Source organism: Salvelinus sp. IW2-2015, linkage group LG16 (genome assembly GCF_002910315.2).
Source record: "Salvelinus sp. IW2-2015 linkage group LG16, ASM291031v2, whole genome shotgun sequence".
Classification (NCBI taxonomy): Eukaryota; Metazoa; Chordata; class Actinopteri; order Salmoniformes; family Salmonidae; genus Salvelinus; species Salvelinus sp. IW2-2015.
This window is the reverse complement of record NC_036856.1, coordinates 18,907,487-18,925,956: the sequence shown is the minus strand read 5'-3', so window position 1 is coordinate 18,925,956 and position 18,470 is coordinate 18,907,487. Positions and strand designations below refer to the sequence as shown.

The following is an 18,470-nucleotide window of genomic DNA, read 5'->3' as shown; positions in this document are numbered from 1 at the left end:
CTGTCTCCCACCCTAGTCCCCAGCAGGTGTGGCTAATCGCTCCTCTGCCTCGCTCTCTCTCTCTGTCCCCTCCAGGCCCTACGACAGGCGCTGAAAGAGTTAAGTGCGATCCTCCCGATAGTTTGTATGTTTCTCATGCAGTTCTGTTTACCCTGAGAGAAAGGCTTGTATTCAGGGGGAGAGGCTCATCTGTTTGTTTCCCAGGAGTGTCCTCCTCTACAGGTACAAATGACTTGTTGTTCCCGCGTCCCTGCCTGCCTCCTTGGCGACGGATAGACGAGAAGTGCTCAGGGTGCACTGGGACTCCAGTGTGATGTGGGTCATGCCTGTGGCAGGCGGAGCAGAGCAGGGCCGGGGGGTTCACTCAGTCCAGTCACACACACACAGGCACAGCCAGGACCCGTGCCACCCCCGCTTTCCCAACCCCTCATTTCCCAGCCTCTGGCAAAGGGACTGTCACCAAAGTGGGAGGATGGGTGAATCATGTTATAGTGTAGGCCCTCATGGAAAAAAACGGTGTAAATCAGGGTAGAGCCAGTCAGCCAGAGTGGATCTCTTTAAAGAAAGGGCAAAGTAGTTAGACTGTACTTCTGCTGTAAAAAGTCTACTGCGTTAAATGTTTTGGGGTGTTTGCTATTTTGTGGTAAAATGTCCAACAGTGAGTGGCATCTATACATGTTTACAATAACAATAAACATTGCCATTACAAGTGTTTTATTGTCCAGTGTTGAAAAGTTGCACTGTGAATAATAGTAAAACTGTGTTGCACTTGTCTGCTTCTCTTTTTGAGAGACGGCTAGGGAGCCACAAAGAGGGGTGGGTTAGTCTGGGTGGGTGGGAGTTCAGTCAGATCTAAGGGATCTGATAGAGGGACACTTGATCACATTTATGTGCAGTTTACACCTTTTTTCTTGATCTTTGAGCTATATGGAGATCGCGTTTCCAGCCAAAGAAAGGAGGGAGGAAAAAAGCGGGTCTCTGTGAATGCTGGTCTGGATTGAAAAGTGAGCCTGGTGCTGACAGCTAAATGCGCTAATTTTCTTCTGGGAGTTGGCTTTGTCTCACAGGGGGGCAGTGGGCGATCACCAGATACTGGCCAGGCCCGGCTGCTCTATCCAGCCTCCAACCTCTCGCCCAGCACTGTGATGTCAGGAAGCAGGAGGAGCACTAGTTTAGTTTACGTCTGGTTGTCAGGCAGGTAACAGTGAAACATAGAGCTCTTTGTGGGGGGCAAGGTCCGCACAGGAAACACAAACACAACAATCAGTGGACGAAGGGAAATGTCACCCCATGCTGACAAAGGTGTGTGTGTGTGTGTGTGTGTGTGTGTGTGTGTGTGTGTGTGTGTGTGTGTGTGTGTGTGTGTGTGTGTGTGTGTGTGTGTGTGTGTGCGCGCGCATGCACTTGTGTGAAAAGTGAGCTACAGTTTCTCTAAATGCAAAACGTATTTAGACTCACATTGAAGAGAGCAGGCTCAATGAAAGTAAATGTAAGCCAACAGCAATCTGAAGTAATTACAGTCTTTTTCATTAGGATAGATAATATACATGGTCACACACCACAGATTTTCACCCATACAGTATACTGAATGAATACAATACCTGGTGATAATCAGAGGTTTTTTATGTGTTAAGGTTGCTGCTTTGGGTTGTGATTACCTATATTATAAACTCTTATCTCCTCTATGCTCTGCTTCATTACTCCCACTGTATTCCTTACAGTGCAGTGAAACCTGAATAAAAGGGCCCAGTTTAAATGTTAAAAGCTATTTTGGGTTCATTAAAACTTATGAGCCTGGGCGAACAAAGCAGCTTCACTGTAGTCAACAGAAGGGACTTGTATGGCGTTGTCGCGTGATGGCAAAGAATCAGAATTTAACTATATTTTTCTTGATGACAGTTTAGTATCCTGTTTTTCCAATAAAATAAATAAAGTATACAAATATAAAATGAGTAAAATGAGCTTCTAGCTGCACAAGCCAAAAGGATACCTTCTGTCAGCTACATTTCCAATCACTCCAGTACCATGCTTTTTAATAATAGTGTAAAGTCTGTTTAGTCTGAGTGTGAAGTGTCTTCCAGTGATCCACTGGGGGGCAGTGCCACTGCATACCCTCTGAAACATGAAGTAGTCCAACTCAGTAATTGATCTGCGAGGCTCTTATGGGTAATTCATTTGTAGAATGATGAACAAAGAGGGGACATACTCTTTTATTACCCTAAGTAGGGAGTTTGAAGATGTTATGCTATTAGCAACCTTCTGGAAAGAGAAGGTTATCATACATGCTTTACTGTTTTTCTAAGTCCTTTTAAAACTCAGACATCTAATTCATGTAAGTTATATATAAGGTATGTATCACAGCATCACATGGCCCAGTGCACCTGTTCTCGTGGTTTGCTTACTAATGATTTTAGAGAACTTTGACAGGCGGATCTAAAGATGAGGGAACTCATTGTTGCCTTGGTCATGCAGTAGTGGAGGACTGCACCATTACAGTACTAGTACAGTACTATTACAGTACTTATGATCATAGATTAACTAGTTTCTGATTTACATGAAAACCACCTTGTGTCCAATTTCCAGAGACAATAAAAAAGTACTGTATGTGATAAGAGATTCTTCAGTAAAGCTGAAATCTTGTCACTGGAAAGTAAACCCATTATTTCTCCCATCCAAATGAGAACAAAAGTAGACCACTAAAAGGAAATGGAAAGAGATCAAAAGTGCTGGACACGCTCCATTGGCTGGTAATACAACCTGGCTGTTGTTGTTTTGGCTTCTTCTTTTTTTTGATTGCTTCAACTTGTTGGACACCCTTCATGGTGACATCATTCTAGTCACAGATGTTTTCACCACTTTAAGAGTGCAGGACAAAACAGAGCTGTAAACCAGGCCAGCTTGTGGTGAGGCCGTTCACAGAAGCGCTGGATGGTTCCCACTAGGTTCTGGTCGGCCTGGAAACGGCAACTTATTAATCTTGTGATGAAGGGCCAGCTGCAGAGGTGGCAGTTCCCCTATTTCACTCCCAACCTGGGTCTGTCTGTCTGGAGCTGCACTTTTCACTGGTTTAGCTTTACTCTCTATCGTGTCATTGTCTTTCATTCAAAATCACATAATATGTGGGTCAGGGTTTCCCAACTCGTGGCCCGCGGGCCAAATTTGGTCCGCAAGTGGTTTTATTTGGTTTTCTGAGCAAAAATAAAATGTAAACAAAATATTTTGGGGTTGAATTTTCATTGTTAGACATAAAAGACAGGAAATCAGCTCAAAGTGATTTTAATATAAGAAATCTGTTCCCAAGTATTCCCACGCATAATAGAGAGCTTGAAATTTGAAATGTTTGAAATGATTATGTTTCAGTCAAATGTTATATCTGTTTGGGCTTCTTGTGGTCAATTTCAGTCTACAAATGATTTTTAATTATGTTCCGGCCCCCCGACCATCCACTCAAGTAAAAGTCGGTCCACGGCTGAATCTAGTTGATGATCCCTGATATAGGGTATTCTTAGTATCAATTAATGAATGAATAAATGAACAAGCAAACACAAAAAAAAGAACATTGGGACAGACTTTGATGGTTGCCTCGTGTGTCATCCTTTTTTTCCCCTTCCTTTTTTTTACCTCTGCTGATTAGGTTTACAAATTCAGAAAGACTGCTTAGTTTTCCAACTTTAATGATATTCCCCCGGCATATCGCTCTGGTTGCCTGGAGACCGGATTTGAGCGAGGCCCCTCATCCGATTCCCACACAGCAGAGCCTGAAAAGCAATTTTTCTCCTTGAGCTTTTGATTCAGTCTCTCCCTGAAACCCTTCCCCTGCTGTGACAGTATGGGTGGGCAGAACACTGGCAGAATAGGCCAGGGGTGAAGGGGAGGCCTGAGAGCGACTGGTCACACATCAAGGCCTGGAAACAAAGGCCCCAGGAACCCTCCTTACAAACACAAATTCTCCCCTTGGAAAGAAAATGTGTCCTCCGCACTTCTGGATAGTGTGGACATCTAGACAAGTCCCTGACCATATCCAGGATGATGCTTAAGTGAGGCAGCAGCTGATATCAACAGGTAGCTAAGCTATGCATACAATAGTCTGTTTTTGAACAATTGTAATTTGCCGTTCCATATAATGTGAGGTAGCTACACACTCAAATATTTATTTTGCTATTTTAAATGTGGTGAATCAATTAAACGTATTTATTATTTTTATTTCTCGTGTGTTTTGTTCTACCTTGTTATTTTTTGTGCTACATTGATATTGATTACTGCATTGTTTTGTTTAGAGCTTGCAAGAAAGGCATTTCACTGTACTGCACGTGACAATAAAACTTGAAACTTGAAAAACAAACTGAAAACACAAACAAAACTTGTACGGTATACTGAATTGCATTAAAATATTAAACTGTTTAAACAGTTTCATAAGTTTCCCATAAACAACCCCACTTTAGCCCTAATGTGAAAACGTCCGTCCCCGGCCACTTTGTCCCACTCCTGTAAATGGGGCATAAATTGTTGAGGATGTTCCTGCCACTCATCTGCGAGTGACTGAGTTTCATGTTGCAGTCAGAAATAAAGGCTGCATTTGTGCCTCCCTTATCGTGGCCCTCGCGTCATGTAGGCCACGTAAGCGATAAGCTGCAGCAACTCGGCCACAACAAGGAGGGGACTGTTTCCCCTCCTCTCACTGCCAAGCGGAGGCCTCCTTCCTGTGGAGCTGTATCTTTCGTGCTCAGCATTTTATTGCCTTTGTGTGGAGATAGCTTACAGAATGGACACATCGCTGTACATTACCACCAGAGAGAGAGCTGCTCTACATAGGGGATAGGCAACAGCCTTTGTGCAGGTGCTTGTTGCTTTGTTTAGTAATGTGTCTATATTGTTTATAGGTAGATAGGTAGACAAAGGTGTCCCCATAACTATGAACGTCTTTATATAACCTATGCTTATGTAAAGTATTGGAACCAAGAGTTTGTCCAATTCCTATTCGCAGTCATCATGAAGCTGCTTTCAAACTTTTCTGCTGCCCAAATGGGAAACCAGTTTAGAAGCAAAATAGTATAGATGTGCATAATGTCATTGCATGGAAAGAAAACTCTGGATTTCAAGAATTCTAGATTTAGCATAGATTGCAAGCTATTATCTCTAAAGAACATGTAATGTAGTTGAGGGAGAAATAAATGTCTGCCTCTCACACCCCTCCCCCACTGCTTGTATGAATACATAAAGAACATAATGGAGTTTAAATGAAAAGTAGGATTCCTCGTAGCAGTAAGATGGGGTAAGATAGTTAGGTGCCTTAAAGCCCTGCTCAAAGTTGTATACGTGTATTGTCCACATTGAATAATATAGCAATGTTGGTTTTCTGTATGGGAGAAGCTTGTGGATTTACAAACTTTGAGTACCCCCCACTAGCCCCACTAGCGACCCAGTAAAGCTCCACCTCGGGATGCCTACATGCTGATGTAAGACTCCCAAATGAGCCTGCTGAGGAGGGCCTAGATTAGTCCGGTTGCCAAGCACTAGCCACTCCAACTGCTTTCCACTCCACTGCTTTGAGCCTCTAACACTCTGAAAAGCATCATTTAAAATTAATTAAACCTTTTCGGATTCGCCTCCAAATCTCTCTTCTCGTGAGGCAAATTTCACTCTGCTGCATACTCCTCTGTAAGGTGATAACATTTTTACACGAGCCACAGAGAAGCATTTTCCTCAGCTTACAGTACTAAACATCTATAGAGAGTGATCTTGTGTTTCGTATTTCACCCCTGAAAACGCTATACGTAAAGCACTGCTCTCACAAATTCTGTGATAGATTTTCTCATATGATAATAACCATTACTATTCATTGTCTAATTTCTGTGTTGTCATTAGAATGGGGGACTTGTTGCAGTACTACACATAAAACACATGCTAAAGAACCACTTTCTCAACATTGACGTGAGTATTTGTTTGTTATTATATTGATTTTATTCACAACATTATTCAAAAGGCAGCCGGGGATTTCAAAGGAGTGGGGAACTTTAAGAGACTACTATAAATAGCTTGGCTATTTCCCCCCCATGACCCTCTAATGCTACTGTTTTTCAGCCTTGCTTTGATACATGTACAATCTGTAATTGCCGTAAATATTGTAATATATTTTGAATTCACCATGCTAGATTATGGCACAGAACTGGGACAAACCATACAAGATTAGAGTCAGATTGGAAATTTGCTCCGTAGCCTTGTAAGGATAACAGATTAAATAATATGAGAATTTCGTGAATGCCAGAGTTGGTTTGTCACGTAAAACACTTTCAATTTTGGTGGGTTATTTTCAACTGTTCCAGGTATAATTTTGTCTAAAGTGGGTTACTCCTCTTATCAATATGACATAGGCTTTATATCCATCTCTATACAGCTTGAGTTAAATATTAAGTGAATATATACCATGAACAGTCCAATCAAATCTGTGTTGTTTCAAGGAAAATGGTATCTGTATGAATACTCAATAAGAGGCGTATGCCTTTCAAAGTAGATAAAGCTTTGTTGTTGATACACCAGTTTACTGGTTTTGTAAGCAACACAGAACATTAGCTCGCTAAGATATATTTATTTTCCTTTTATATCGAATAGCCATAAAGGTGATCAAGCTCGGGCTATAAGGTGATGAATCCTTCCTGGATCAGTCTGTTGCCTCTTGGGAGTTTGCTGATCCTATCTGTTCAGTTCAACACAGAACACAGCCACAGACAGACAGACACAATCCCAGTGCAGTATGGGCACTCTGCCATGGCTTCCTCTCTCAAGCCATTGAACATATTGCTGCACCCAATTGTGCCCTTTATCTCAGGGCCGGAGTGGAAAAAAGAGACACACTTGTGGGTTTTTCAACACATGCTTTTGAAATGTTGAAAGGACAGCCATTCCCTTTCCTGGCTCTTTAGATTATAACTGATTCCAACAAATAAGTCGGTGTCACAAACACTGTCATTCAGAATGAATGGCTTTGAAAAGGCATCATATAAAATCTCAAACGTATAATGAAAGCAATCCAAGTCGCTCTGGATAAGAGTGTGTGCTAAATGACTAAAATGGAAATGCAATCACAAGCAAAAAACAACATTGGAATGTGTAAGGTATTATGTATAAAGAGCAGTTGAATATACAGTATATTTTTGGACATATAATTGTATATCTTTGGACATATAATAAATAGTCTTATAATCTATTCATCAATCTTTGTTAATATCTTCAAGCAAAACCAATTCTGGGAGACAATTTACCATTTATTAGCATCATGTCTGTCCTGTCCCTTGCCTGCTCTGCACTTTGATAAAGATAAGATAAAGTCAAGATAATTCATTTAACTGTAAATTACAGCTTTCAGTCCCGGCGTGGCCGTAAATGAGGGATGTTGTGACAGCCAAGCATGCAGGTTGTCTCTAAGCATGATTTTCTTTGGTTTAACGACAAAGATATCATGTGGCGCGACTTTAAACATGACGTTGACATGTGGTACTTATTCAGTCACTTCAGTAACAAGTAAAATTGCACTTTATGACATTGTGTTATTTCATATGATGTACATGTAGGTTGCCACTGATTATTAGTGACACTTTTTCAGATTTATGCCAGCTTTGAAGAGTCAAACATGACAAAGGAGACAAAGAGCCATTGTGTATTTACAAATTAAACTGTTCCTCTATTGTTGTACAATGAGTCAGTTATGAAGACAGTAGTTGTATAAAAGACCAATTTTATTCTAATTTCATTCCAATCTGCATCTGAAACAATTAAAATAGGCATTTGATGTGTTTATCTTGATGTGTAATTGGGTATTGTTCGCTGCTGAAACGTTTCCATCAAGAAGAGGAGATTGAGAGGAAGAGGAATGAACGTTGGTGGTTAAGCTGTTCTATGTCGGAGGGGAAAATAAATGGTCTAACAAATCTTTTTGCCTTTTGACTTGTCTTAGGTCTTAATCAAATGACAAAATATCATTACAGCCAGTAATTCTGTCAGGCTGTTATTGAAAATCAAATCTGGACTACAGTAGTTGAAGTTCAAAGTTGTGCCACTGACTGTCTTCTGTCATTCGGTTGTGTCCCTGTATTTAGTCAATGTATTAATATTTATGATGGACAAAAAAAAAAAAATCTTGATTTCTAGAGGAAAGTAATAGGACCGAGGAGGCAGTTTTGCATCAAGTGATGATGTACCACATGAGGGCATTGCTCCAGACAACAGACAGCAATGGTGCCCCAGACTTCTCAAGCCTTCCATCTCTAACTCAATGATAGTTATATGGCCTTGTACACAATGTGACCTTTCCATGTTTGATACTCTCATGACAGTCTAAGCCTTTACAGCCGAGTATCAATGCAGTCAGGAATGAGCAGTTTAGCTGATAGAAACTTTACGAGGTTAGCTTCAAGTAGCTGTTGCCATGAAATACAGTGCTCTGACACCTCAAGCTGACAACACTAATCAGCCAGGGATATCATATGGATCATGTCAGAGAACATGAACTAGAAAAATGGCCAGTTGTTGGTGTAGGCGTACTGAGTCAAAGGTTTGCCAACCTTAACTGTTGACATATTGGTATCGTGACAAGGCCGTTGCATTAGCACATAACCCTCAGCCCACACACACACTCCTCTCTGGGCACTGGCCTGGCTCGCCTGCTAAACCTAATTAATAAGCTGATTGTGCTGGAGGTGCGCACCCTGTTTGAGCATGCTGGCGTTTTTTTTTAAACGGCTGTACACACCGCGTGAGATCAAAAGGAGAGGTGGGATCCTGTGACCCCGCACAGGTGTGTGCGTGCGTGTTTGTAAAGCACACAACACCCTGCCCAGTCCTCTCAGTGAAACTCCAATGGTAGCATCTTGAGTGAAGGCAGCTTTGTGGGTTTTTCTCCGAGACCCAGACAGGAACCTGGTGCTGGGTGGTTGTTGGGGGTCTTCCTTATGGGCTTCCCTTAATACTGTGGAGAGCTGGATTAGGGGGGACTGCTCTGCTTTCTCTCAAACACACTGATAATTAACTCTCTGAGAATCGGCTTGCGGTGTGTGATCTTTCCTGAGTGTATAGCGACATAACTTCCAACAATATGAGAAAAAGTTACTTTTTTCTTTTCAAATATGCTTTCAATGTGAGATCATTGCCAATTTACTTTTTTTTGTTGGAAAAGTATTGTTGAGTGTATGTAATATATTATTTTCAGTATGAGCTATATTGGATCAGTCCAAATTAGTAATTTCTTTGAGGCCTTCCTATGTTCTCTGTGTATTTACTTCCCAAAATGTCACAACAGAGCACATACAATACCACAGTAGAATGTTCTCTAAATGAGAATTCATTGGTCTTCAGTATGTACTCTGATTGCTTAGAATCCTTGGACAATATTAATTGTTTTTGCGGCGCTGTAAAGTTGCAGCTTCTTTCAAGGGTTGTCCCCTCATAATTAAACAGATTAAGGGTTTGGTGGGATTTTAGTTCATTGGGAAATAAATAGATGATTAAATGCCTGCAGTTCAGAATAATTCTAATTAATATTCTATGGGGGGAGTAAAGAGCTTACTCCACAGGTATGTACTTCATTAGCTAAATCTGGACCACGGAAAATAGAGAGATTAGAAAGTAAGTCATTAATTGAGGACATCCATTGAATGTCCATGATGTATCCAGAGGTGTTTGGGAAGGAAGCCTTATATAATGACAAAGTCTTGATTAGAATTTATCAACAATATATTAAAGGGGAACAATCAAATTAGAGGAGGCATGGGGTATTAGCGCCTCTCCTTCAGAGTGCTCCTTGACGAACCCTCTATATCATTTCCTCAGAACGCAGGATTTCAAAGCAAGGGCAATTATTTGCTCAGTAGGTTCTGCTAATCCTGCTTTATCTGCATGGACACCACCTAAAACACTTTGATCAGAGGTAACTAGCCGCCTTCCTTCTGCAGCCTGGCTTCTACCCAATGACACATCCATATGCTGTAGCTAGCACACACTGTTCATTCCTGATTAATTCCACCCAAGGCTTGAAACTGAGAAGATCCCTTGTAATGAAGCTGATTAAGACATTATGATGAGGCTTCTTGAAATGAAATGTATCTGTCTTTTATAGCGCCACTCTCCCTTGATGCTGTTGTAACCGTCCTCCCCATCCCACCCGCCTGTCTTCCCACCTTATGGTGCTTGTATTCGGGTTTGATTCTATTAGAATCCATTAATGTGGTGGCTGGTGACTAGGAGAGAGCTGGAGGCAGATTACTACAGGGCATGCCGTGCTAACCTAGCTGACTCACCTCTGACTCAATGGCCTCTCTCTGCAGGTGGATACATATGAGAGCTGGAATCCATCCACATACCACACTTAACCCTCGCCTTGTCACCATTCACACTGCACGACTGACTGCCTGCCAAGAAGCAAACCAACTCTCAATTTCACTTTACCCACAATGGTTAGCAATTTAGCAATTAATTATAAGGCCTATAGTCAAGTATTTTACTCTCTTCCTGGAAGCCACATCAAAGTCAGACAATCTCCAATCAGCCTTTCAGTTGTGATCAAGTAAGACGTGTTAACTGAATTTAAGAATATGTAAAGGGAACAAAATGCTTCAGTTGAGAATAATGTTTTGTAGCATTAGTTCAATTGGAAGTAAAGGCAACATTTGCAGAGCACGGGTTTCCTGGTTAATGAATGACTTCCCACTCCAGATTAGGAAAGTTCCAGATAGATGTAAGTCCTGGTTGGTACGCAGAGTTACTTACCCTCTATAAATAATACTGTTGTATTTCTAAACATATGCCTGGACTCAGTGTGGCAATCAGAAGGAAACAGAGCAGAGGGAATGAGGGGGATTTCTCAATGACGTTATCAGTGAATCAGTCTTTTGAGGAGGGTTTCTATCACCTCAGGCTATTGGACTTCTGGGATTTCATCCCCATTAATTGCCTCGTTCAGAGATCAGTGCTCTGTGCCTTCTAGCAATCAAAGACCGCACAATCAAAGGCGTCTGTGTCATATCAAACGGAACAAGTATGTTTACTGTTGAACATTCCCCAAACATTTCTGAAGGCTTCAACACTGTGGCCCGTGCCAGATGCCTCAGCCAAAACATGAGTCTGCTTCTGTCAGCTTGAACCGTCTTCTGAAGCAAACTGACATTTTATCTGAGAGGTGGAGAAGAAGTGTTGAATGACACTCGTCTTTATGTGCTACCATGTTTTTCTCTTTTTCTCTGCGGCTCCCGTTAACTGCTGTTTTGACACAGATCACCGCGATCCGAGTGCTGAATTTGGGTGTCTTTTTTGACAGTGATGTCACATTTTGGTTATCAAATTGTTGGGCGAAGGCCTCATTCCCCTCTGTGTGGGCTGTCTAACTTGAGCTCCTTTCAGCTGCTCTCTCGTCACCCTGCTTTCAATCACCCCAAAATGTGTTAAGAGCAGAGGACACAATTTAAAACAGAAAATTTCAATTTATATGAATACAAATGGATTTCCGTTTTTACCAGATATGCCTGCATGCAGTTTTGTATCAGTCAAACTCTCCGCCAATTAGGAAAGAGGAGCTCGTGCCAGAAAGTTGTCTTCAAGTTGAAGCAGTTATTTTGACAGCCTGCTTGTAATCTTTGGCTCAATTGGCTGCTAGTCTGAGTGTTGATAAAATGACTAGCGTGACATGACAGATCTCACTCTCTCACTGACTGATTTAAATTACATTCCTTAGTTACACGGTTACTCCTGGAACCCTTTCTTATACCGCTGTTATTGCTCTGTGCTCCATGACAATGGGACAGGGCTGAAAATGATGTCATACCAAGAACACAATATCTGCCAGTATCACCTTGGTAGATGAAAACTGTTTTTCAAGAAATGTTGCATTAATTACACAAAAAAAATGGGACTTATAACTAAGTAACAGTTGCCTAAGTTATTTGTCAAAACATGAAGAAGAGCCAGCCAAACAAAATGCCGCCATCTTCATGACACCGGGAATATCCAACCCTAACTTTATCTAGTTTTTATTAGTGGCCTGTTTCCTTTTCTTATCAGTGACAGATACCGTACACGTATCATTCAAATCATTCAAACAGAGTTATTTGTGACATTTTATGACTGCATAAAGATCTGCCACCCAGTAATGCAGGAAGCGTTGAGGGTTGTGGTGGTAGAGATCCACATTTCCCTCTGCTGATTAATCTGCCTTTGATCGCTTCTATTCCTGTAATTTATTGCTCTCCGTTTTTACAACCTTTTAGAACTCTGTGTGAAAGTTTACCCCTAATTGCGTAGTTTTTGTTACTAATTGGATAATAATTGGTGCAGGTGCAGTAAGCTGGGATTTTATCACATTTGTGTGTAAAGATGGGAAATGATGGTGGCACCCAGCCAGGAGAGGACTGCTCAGCTGCATAGATGTATTTTTATTAGTCCCCTTTCCCAGCTTTTCTTTCTCATTCTTTCTCTCTTTATCTTTCTTTCTTTCTTGTTCTTTCTTTCTTGTTCTTTCTATCTCTTTCGCGCTCTCTTTCTCTTTCTTTCAGCAACATGTTTATGGAATACTGTGTAATACATTTTAGAGTTACAGAGCCAGAGGTTGACCTCACAAATTATTTCCTCATCTGAGCTGGGCATAGAAGTCCAGCTTGTCACTGCTATGTTTTCCTAGTATTGGCCTAGTCTTTGACACGGGCAGCACATGTGAGTTCCGTTGTTGCCATGGTGCTGTGAGGTCACCTATGCAGAGTTCCTGTGTATTTTGTAAATATTTGACCATTTTAGTTTTTTTGTTTGAATCTTTACTTTCTTTTTGTTTTTGAATAGGCAAATGTGTATAGATCTGGTCTGGATTGCATCCATTTGTTTAATTCCCATGAATTACTGGCAAATCAGCTTTCTCAAGATTGCTAACTAGCAATGCTATCAAGCTAGCTAGCTAGTTCGTGTATTTTTAATTTGCATACACCAGCCTATTTTTGGTTATTTCTACGGTCTTCTGATCCAATGGGGAGGACTACAATGTATGGCGAGCTGGCAGTGATCATTTAATTGGTCAGGAGGTTTCCTCTGACGTTATGAGTGGGCTGTCATCATTATCCAGAGTGAGTGGAGAGCTCAAAAATGATATCACTGTCATTCTACAATACCAGAGAGTCAACGGCTACGGAGAAGTCGCAGTCAGATGGCGGATCGGCGAGGTGCCGGTGAGATGCCTCAGTGGAGAGTGAAGTGTGCTGCCTGCCTCTGAAGGACCTGCTGATCTCCCCGTTGATCTCCCTCTGCTCAAGCTATGTGGTTCACCAAACTCTCCCCATCCATCGCTCATGTCACTTCCTGTTGAACACTTCCTGTTGAACAAGGGAGAGCTCGGGTTTGTTGTTTTGAAAAGTTTGTTTTGAAAGTGTATTGGAAAGTTTCTTAGTAGCTAGCTAACTTTTTAGTTTGGATCCCGCGATGCATTTGGCATCAGTTTCTTGGACTGCTACTCTCTGTCTAGTGATCCTGCTGACCAAGGCCGGGTCTGAGGAGCTATTTGGCATAGCAGCTAACCTAGCTGCAAGCTAGCTGCCTATCAAGCTTGCAGGGTTTCTTGAGGGCTTGAACGCAACCCCGGCGCGTTTAGACATTGTGGCTGGGACCGCGGATTGTCCCGGGTTTGTGGCTGTCTAGAGCCCTGCTGTTTGTTGTGTTCAATCTTCCCTGGGACCTTCCCTGTGTGGAACTGCGAGGAGAAACAGCGTAACCTTCCAGGCTGTATCACAATTTGCCCAGCGTCGTCCGGGTTAGGGTTTGGCCGGGTAGGCCGTCATTGTAAATAATAATTTGTTCTTAACAAAAAAAATTATACCTTGCTAGCTACCAAGACCAAAGCCGGCGGGAGTACCGTTGTGGAAAGTCTTGTCTCTATCACAGGTGAAGCATCTTTTAAACAAACAAAAAAAGTTCTACAAGCAGTTGTTACAACAACAAGAAAATAGCTTCAAGTGTTTTGCCCAAATACTGGTTGATTCAACTACTAAAAGAATGGACGACCTGACCAGACAGGTCCAGGACCTGAAGAACAGTTTGCAGCTCTCCCAGGGTAAGCTCGATGAGGTGAAACAGGAGAACGGAGAGATGACAGCAATCTGTAAGTCATTGAGAGAGGACATCAGTTCTGTGTGTGAATCCATGATAACAATGACGGATAAATCAGACGAGGGACAATCAAGCCAGAGCAACGTGGTTGTGGAAGGAATTGCAGAATACCCACATGAGACCTGGATGGAATCTGAGGACAAAGTGAGAGAAATGATCTCTCAGAAATTGAAGATGGACCACCGGAAGATTGAGCTGGAGTGCGCCCACAGGACTGGAAAACCCACCACCGGCCCAGGTGACAGGCCCAGACTGATAGTGGTCAGGTTCCTGAGGTTCAATGACAAGGTAGCTGTTCTGGAAAGAGCCAAGAACTTGAGAGGAGCGTATATCTTCCGAAATGAGGTCTATCCTGAAGCTGTGCACCTTTTCCCCCTCAGGAGACTGAAAAGATTTGGCATGGGTCCCCAGATCCTCAAAAAGTTCTACAGCTGCACCATCGAGAGCATCGTGACCGTTTGCATCACCGCCTGGAATGTCAACTGCTCGGCATCTGACCGTAAAGCGCTACAGAGGGTAGTGCGTACGGCCCAGTACATCACTTGGGTCAAGTTCCTGCCATCCAGGGCCTATATAATAGGCGGTGTCAGAGGAAGCCCAAAAAATTGTCAGTCTAGGACCAAAAGGTTCCTTAACAGCTTCTACCCCCAAGCCATAAGACTGCTGAACACTTATTCAAATAGCCACCAGACTATTTGTTTTTGTACACTGCTGTGCTACTTGCTGTCTATTATCTATGCATAGTCACTTCACCCCTACCTATATGTACAAATTACCTCGACTAACCTGTACCCCAGCACATTGACTCGGTACCGGTACCCCCTGTATATAGCCTCGTTATTTTATTGTGTTACTTTTTATATATTTTTTTACTTTTTTTACTCTTTCTTGAACTGCATTGTTGGTTAAGGGCTTGTAAGTAAGCATTTCATGGTAAGGTCTACACTTGTATTTGGCGCATGTGACAAATAAAGTTGGATTTGAGAAGAGGAAAGAACTTATCCCAGCCATGAAAGCTACCAAAGCGCATGAGGACATTGCTTACATCCGCTATGACAGGCTCATTGTCCACCCTCCCTCCCAGAAGCCTGGAAGGGATGAGAGAGCCAAGCCTATGGGTTCATCTCACCCCCCCCCCCCTCTCTCTCTCTCTGATAAGCTACCCAGGAAAGGGCTGAAAATAGCCCATATTAATATATGTAGCCTTAGAAATAAGGTTAACGAAATCAATAACTTGCTAACATCAGATAACATTCATATATTATCCATTTCTGAGAATCACTTAGATAATTAATTTGATGATACAGCAGTAGCAATACAAGGATATAACATCTATAGAAGAGACAGAACTGCTTATGGGGGAGGTGTTGCTGTATATATTCAGAGCCATTTCCCTGTAATGCTTAGAGAAGATCTCATGTCAAATGTTATTGAAGTGTTGTGGTTGCAGGTTCACTTGGCACATCTAAAGCCTTTTCTTTTGGGGTGTTGTTATGGGCCACCAAGTGCTGACAGTCAGTATCTAAATAATATGTGTGAAATGCTTGATAGTGTATGTGATGTAAACAGAGAGGTCTACTTTCTTGGGGACCTGAATATTGACTGGTTTTCATCAAGCTGTCCGCTCAAGAGGAAGCTTCTCACTGTAACCAGTGCCTGAGAATCTGGTTCAGGTTATTAATCAACCTACCAGGGTGTTTACAAACACTATCTATCGATCACATTTTTACAAATACTGTAGAACTGTGTTCTGAAGCTGTATCCATCACCATTGGATGCGGTGAACACAATAGTGTGGCTATATCCAGGAATGCCAAAGTTCCAAAAGCTGGGCCTAAAATAGTGTATAAGTGATCATACACAAGATTTTGCTGTGACTCTTATGTGGATGATGTAAAACATATTTGTTGGTCTGATGTGATTAATAAGGAGTATCCAGACGGTGCACTTGATTCATTTATGTAGTTGCTTCTTCCAATTATTTGGATAAACATGCACCTGTTTAGAAACTGACTGCTAGAACTGTTAAGGCTCCATGGATTGATGAGGAGTTGAAAAACTGTATGGTTGAAAGAGATGGGGAAAAAGGAGGGGCTATTAAGTCTGGCTGTACATCTGACTGGCTAACTTACTGTAAATTGAGAAATTATGTGACTAAAGTCAACAACAAAAAATAAGAAACTGTATTATGAAGCCAAGATCAATGATATATAAAATGATGGAAAAAAACTTTGGAGTATTTTAAATGAAATTATGGGCAGAAAGACGAATTCACCTCCATCGTTTGTCAAATCGGATGGCTTATTCTTCACAAAACCATTTGATGTTGCCAATTATTTTAATGATTACTTCATTGGCAAAGTGGGCAAACTTAGGCAGGAAATGCCAACAATGAATAGTGAGCCATCCTATTCATGCATAAAAAAACAAATAATGAAAGAAAAGCATTGCAAGTTGGAATTTTGTAAAGTTTGTGTGGGAGAGGTGGAAAAATGATTGTTATCGATCAATAATGACAAACATCCTGGCATTAACAGCTTAGATGGAAAGCTACCGAGGATGGTACAGTAGCTGACTCTATAGCCACTACTATCTGTCATATCTTTAATCTGAGCCGAGTGTCACGTTCCTGACCTGTTTTCTGTTGTTTTGTATGTGTTTAGTCGGTCAGGGCGTGAGTTAGGGTGGGCATTCTATGTTATGTGTATCTATGTTGGTTAATGGGTTACCTGATATGGTTCTCAATTAGAGGCAGGTGGTTTACGTTTCCTCTGATTGAGAACCATATTAAGGTAGGTTGTTTCACATTGTTTGTTGTGGGTGGTTGTCTCCTGTGTCTGTGTTTGTCGCGCCACACGGGACTGTTTCGGTTTGTTTGTAGTCTGTACCTGTTCGTGCGTTCTTCGTTGTATGTAAGTTCTCATGTCCAGGTCTGTCTACGTCGTTTTGTTACAAGGGCAGCACCGGGACAAGGGGCAGCACCGGACAAGGGCAAGCACCGGGAAAGGGGCAGCACCCGGGACAAAGGGGCAAGCACCGGGACAAGGGCAGCTCGGACTGAAGGACGGCAGCTCCGGACTGAAAGACGGCAGCTCGGACTGAGGGGCAGCTCCGGACTGAAGGACGGCAGCTCCGGACTGAGGGGCAGCTCCGGACTGAGGGGCAGCTCCGGACTGAAGGACGGCAGCTCCGGACTGAAAGACGGCAGCTCCGGACTGAGGGGCAGCTCCGGACTGGCTGACGGCTCTGGCTGCTCATGGCTCGCTGACGGTCTGGCTGCTCATGGCTCGCTGACGGCTCTGGCTGCTCATGGCTCGCTGACGGCTCTGGCAGATCCTGGCTGACTGGGGCTCTGGCAGATCCTGGCTGACTGGCGCTCTGGCAGATCCTGGCTGACTGGCGGCTTCTGGCAGATCCTGGCTGACTGGCGGCTCTGGAAGATCCTGGCTGACTGACGGCTCTGGCAGATCCTGGCTGACTGGCGGCTCTGGCAGATCCTGTCTGTTTGGCGGCTCTGGCAGATCCTGTCTGGTTGGCGGATCTGGCAGATACTGTCTGGTTGGCGGCTCTGGCAGATCCTGTCTGGTTGGCGGCTCTGGCAGATCCTGACTGACGAATGGCTCTAGCGGCTCCTGACTGACGAATGGCTCTGACGGCTCGGGACAGATGGGCGGCTCTAATGGCTCGGGACAGACGGATGGCTCAGACGGCGCTGGACAGACGGATGGCTCAGATGGCGCTGTGCAGACGGATGGCTCAGATGGTGCTGGGTAGACGGATGGGTCAGATGGCACTGGGCAGGCACTGGGCACACCGGGCTATGTAGGCGAACCGGGGACACCATGCGTAAGGCTGGTGCCATGTATGCCGGCCCGAGGAGACGCACTGGAGACCAGACGCGTTGAGCCGGCTTCATGGCACCTGGCTCAATGCCCAATCTAGCCCTGCCAGTGCGGGGAGGTGGAATAACCCGCACCGGGCTATGAACACATACAGGAGACACCGTGCGCTCTACTGCGTAACACGGTGTCTGCCCGTACTCCCGCTCCCACGGTAAGCATGGGAAGTGGGCGCAGGTCTCCTACCTGCTCGGCACACTACCCTTTAGTCCCCCCCCCCCCAATAAATTTTTGGGGATTCTTCACGGGCTTCCAGCTACGTCTCCGTGCTGCCTCCTCATACCACCGATCTTGGGCTCTCGCTGCTCCATCTCCTCACGAGCGCGACGATATTCTCCAATGTGAGCCCAGTGTCCTTTTCCCTCCATTATTTCCTCCCATGTCCAGGATTCCTGTGTAGTGGGCCACTGCTCGTACTCACGCTGCTTGGTCCGGGTGGAG

The 18,470-nt window shown here is 43.3% G+C and overlaps 1 long non-coding RNA gene across 1 annotated transcript in view; it reads left to right on the top strand.

The window, feature by feature from the left end:
- Positions 1–4,694: 4,694 nt before the first annotated feature.
- LOC139028938 (uncharacterized) overlaps positions 4,695–18,470 on the top strand; it is a 95,714-nt gene continuing 81,938 nt past the window's right edge. The window contains exons 1-2 of the long non-coding RNA XR_011481167.1: positions 4,695–4,837; positions 5,866–5,931. This is a non-coding gene — a long non-coding RNA (uncharacterized lncRNA). The remainder of the gene's footprint in view (positions 4,838–5,865; positions 5,932–18,470) is intronic.